This window comes from Cryptomeria japonica, chromosome 8, assembly GCF_030272615.1.
Source record: "Cryptomeria japonica chromosome 8, Sugi_1.0, whole genome shotgun sequence".
Taxonomy (NCBI): Eukaryota; Viridiplantae; Streptophyta; class Pinopsida; order Cupressales; family Cupressaceae; genus Cryptomeria; species Cryptomeria japonica.
Genome location: NC_081412.1, coordinates 503,057,730 through 503,062,176, shown reverse-complemented (window position 1 = coordinate 503,062,176; position 4,447 = coordinate 503,057,730). Strand labels below are relative to the sequence as shown.

At 36.2% G+C, this 4,447-nt stretch overlaps 1 pseudogene; it reads left to right on the top strand.

Annotated features, from left to right (window-relative positions):
* Positions 1 to 333: 333 nt before the first annotated feature.
* On the top strand, positions 334 to 2,182 carry LOC131057082 (photosystem I P700 chlorophyll a apoprotein A2-like; annotated as a pseudogene).
* The last annotated feature ends 2,265 nt before the right edge of the window (positions 2,183 to 4,447 follow it).

Here is a 4,447-nt window from a genome sequence, read left to right as displayed (position 1 = left end):
TATGGGCACAAGCTTCTCAAGTAATCCAATCTTACAATTCTTCATTATCTACCTATGGCCTTTTATTCTTAGGTGCTCATTTTGTTTGGGCCTTTGGTTTAATGTTCCTATTTAGTGGCCATGGATATTGGTAAGAACTTATTGAATCTATTGTTTGGGATCATAATAAATTAAAAGTTGCTCCTACTATCTAGCCCAGAGACTTGAGTATTGTCCAAGGACGTGTTGTAGGAGTAGCTCATTACCTTTTGGGTGGAATCCTCACAACATGGGAGTTCTTCCTAGCAAGAATTATTGTTGTAGGATAATGACTAGGAGGATTTAAAAAGCATTATGGCATCAAGATTTTCAAAGTTTAGCCAAGGCTTGGCCCAGGACCCAACTACTTGTCATATTTGGTTTGGTATTGCTACTGCACATGACTTTGAGAGTCGTGATGATATTACTGAAGAGCATCTTTATCAAAAGATTTTTTCTTCTCACTTTGGTCAGTTATCTATAATCTTTCTGTGGACCTTTGGTAATTTGTTCCACGTAGCTTGGCAAGGCAATTTTGAAGAATTGGTCCGCGACCCCTTACATGTAAGACCTATTGCTCATGCAAGTTGGGATCCTCATTTTGGTCAACTGACTATAGAAGCCTTTACCCGAGGAGGTACCCCTAGTCTGGCCAATATTGCTTATTCCAGTGTTTATCAGTGGTGGTATACAATTGGCTTACGCACTAATGAAGATCTTTATACTGGAGCTCTTTTCTTGCTATTTCTTTCTGCTCTCTTTTTAACAACGGGTTGGTTGCATCTACAACCTCAATGGAAACCAAGTGTTTCATGGTTTAAAAATGCTGAATCTCGTCTCAATCATCATTTGTCAGGGCTTTTCAGAGTCAGTTCTTTGGCTTGGACGGGGCATTTAGTTCATGTCACTATTCTTCAATCAAGAGGAGAACACATAAGATGGGATAATTTTTTAGATGTATTACCACATCCCGAAGGGTTGGAACCACTTTTTGCAGGTCAGTGGAATCTTTATGCTCAAAATCCTGATTGCAGAAGTCATTTATTTGGTACTACTAAAGGGGCAGGAACTGCTATTCTAACTCTTCTTGGGTGATTTCACCCACAAACACAAATTTTGTGGCTAACTGATATCGCGCATCATCATTTAGCTATTGCATTTGTGTTTTTCATTGTTGGTCATATGTATAGAATCAACTTTGGGATTGGACACAATATAAAAGATATTTTAGAAGCACATGTTCCTCTAAAAAGCTTATTAGGACACGAGCATAAGGGTCTTTACAACACAATCAATAATTCTCTTCACTTTCAATTAGGTCTTTCTCTAGCTTCTTTAGGAGTTGTTACTTCCTTGGTAGCTCAACACATGTATTCTTTACCTACCTATGCATTCATAGCGCAAGATTACTACCCAAACTGCATCGTATACTCATCATCAATACATTGTCAGATTCATTATGATAGGGGCATTTTCTCATGGAGTTATATTTCTCATTAGAGATTATAATCTACAACAAAATAAGGATAATGTATTGGCGAGAATGTTGGAGCATAAGGAAGCCATAATCTCTCATTTAAGTTGGGTTAGTTTATTCCTAGGTTTTCATACCTTGGGACTTTATGTTCATAATGATGTTATGCTCGCTTTTGGTACTCCAGAAAAGAAAATCTTGATTGAACCCATATTTGCTTAATGGATACAATCTACTCATGGTAAGACCTTATATGGTTTTGATGTACTCTTATCTTCAACAAATGATACAACATTCAATGCTGGCAAAATTTTATGGTTACCCAATTGGTTGAGTGCTATTAACGATAATAAAAATTCACTGTTCTTAACAAGTGGTCCCGGAGACTTTTTGGTTCATCATGCTATTGCTCTAGGTTTGCATACAACTACATTGATTTTAGTAAAAGGTGCTTTAGATGCACGCGATTCTAAGCTAATGCCTGATAAGAAAGATTTTGGTTATAGTTTTCCTTGCGATGGTCCGGGACGGGGTGGTACTTGTGATATTTTTGCCTGGGATGCTTTTTATTTAGCAGTTTTTTGGATGTTGAATACCATTGGATGGGTTACTTTCTATTGGCATTGGAAGCATATTACCTTATGGCAGGGAAATCTTATGTATATAATCTACTGGAATCAACTCACATAGAATAGAGCAGATCTCACCCATGTTACATATAAAATCAAGCAATAATAGAATAATAGGGCAAATAGTAGGGCTATCGGCCCTTTAGAATAGTAGGGGTTTAGAGTAGGAGAATTAATTAACCTGCATGAATCGAGTCTTGACTGCAACTTGCTAGAGTCTCAATTAATTAACTTGCTACAATAAGACAGAGCTGCTTGTTAGAATAAGGTAATTCAAGCTTATTCTAGCATATTATATCTTAATCATAGGGTTCCCAATGCATTCTGAGGGGGGTAATTATAGTTCCCCACGGGGTTTGAATGCTATAATGCCCCCTTCGTTTATGGTAAAGTAGTCTATAGGTAGGGGCCCATCATCACCTTTCTGCTCTATAAACAACAAAATTGACTCTTGCTCCTTTGACTGAGTCAACTGGTACCCTGCAATCAAGTACCATATCAATGACCAAGTTCCATATCAAAAATCAATCTCAGAAACCAATCAATCAAAACTCATAGCACAGATCAATCAATCAATCAAATCAATCCCATATCAAAACTGTTCCATATCGAACAACATCAAGACCCATATCAAACAAGAGACTCATATCGACATCAAGACTCATATCGAAAAAAAATCCATATCGGACCAAGACTCATAACAACATTGACCCATATCGACATCAAGACCCATATCAAAATTTGGCTTATATTGAACAGAGAACCATATCAAATTTCACCCATATCAAAATTAGGACCATATCACTTCAAGACTCATAGCAACAATTGACTCATATCGACAAATGGACCCATATCAAAAATTGACTCATATCGACAAGTAACCCATATCGACCTTGAACCATATCGACTTTGACCAACTGGATCCAAACCAAAATTTGAACCATCTCTAATTGACACAAAGGACTCATATCGACTCATGACAAACATCAATTAACAATAAAAATCAATACAATCAACTCAACTGACACATCGACAAGGTGCATAAATTCATAATGAACCTAAAAATCCAAATGGCACATGTCAAAAAATTTCCAAAAATAAAAAAATTACTCATTGTGTCAAATGCGCTAAAACAATAATTAAATGTGTTGTTTCAAATGCATTGTTTAATTAATCGTATGCTCAACAAAATTCATCATATGCACTAAAAAATCACTTATATGCACTACACTATTTTTAATATGTGCTAAAATCTTACTTGTATGCGCTAAAAAATAAATCAAATGCGCTATCTAAAAATTCATATGTGTGACAACGTTCATCAAATGCATAAAAATAAAATTTGAATGCGCAAAAAGAAACCAAAAAATGAAAATGCGGAAAAATCCCTAACCCTAGCGCAAAAAATTCAAAAATCTTGCAAAATCACCTAAAAAATAAGATAAAAATTCACAAAGAGGGTAAGAAAATCAACTCACAGGTGGCCCATACTCTGGTGGCCTCAGGAATCGCCGAAATCACTCAAATAGATGATGATGGTGTTAGACAGTTCAAATAACTGGAAGACAACTGAGAGTGGGGGGGTGGTGAATCAATTGTCACCAGATTACCAAAACATTAAGCATTTAAACCTTTAATACTGAAACACATAAGATCAATACCAAAATACATAAACCAATTACCGAAACAACAAATATACCAATTCAGCAAAACCAATAATTAGAGAATAGATACCAAGTACATGACACCAAGATTTGTATGTGGAAAACTGGGTAAAGGGAAAAATCACGGTGGGAAGCCTACCCATAGTTAGATAATACTTCTGCAGTAAGTATGTGATTACAAATTGAGGGGTCTGCACTTGCAGGAAGGCCAATAGCCTAGAGTACACTGCTCATTACAAAATGAGTCCCACTGACTACATAGAAATCTAGACTACAATCTAGAAGAAAGAATGAACTACAATAATAGCATCTCCTATGTCTAAATATAGTTCCAGTTAAGCTCAATATCGGAGGACTTAATCCTCTTATATAAACCCAACTCGATCACCTATGATTGACCAAATCCTCTACATGAATAATTATTACATTATTCGCTTGCATACCATCCCTACATGATCTACAATAAGATCATACATCATATATATACAAACCCGTGACCTTAAACAATTAGGTTGGCCACCAAACAATAAAACCTATTACATAATTACAAAACATGTCGGCTTGAGACCAAACAAACATCATCCAACCCATAAGTAATCCCGGAAACACATCGAGGAGTCCCAACAACACATCATATTAAGCCGGTCCATAACCTAGATAGT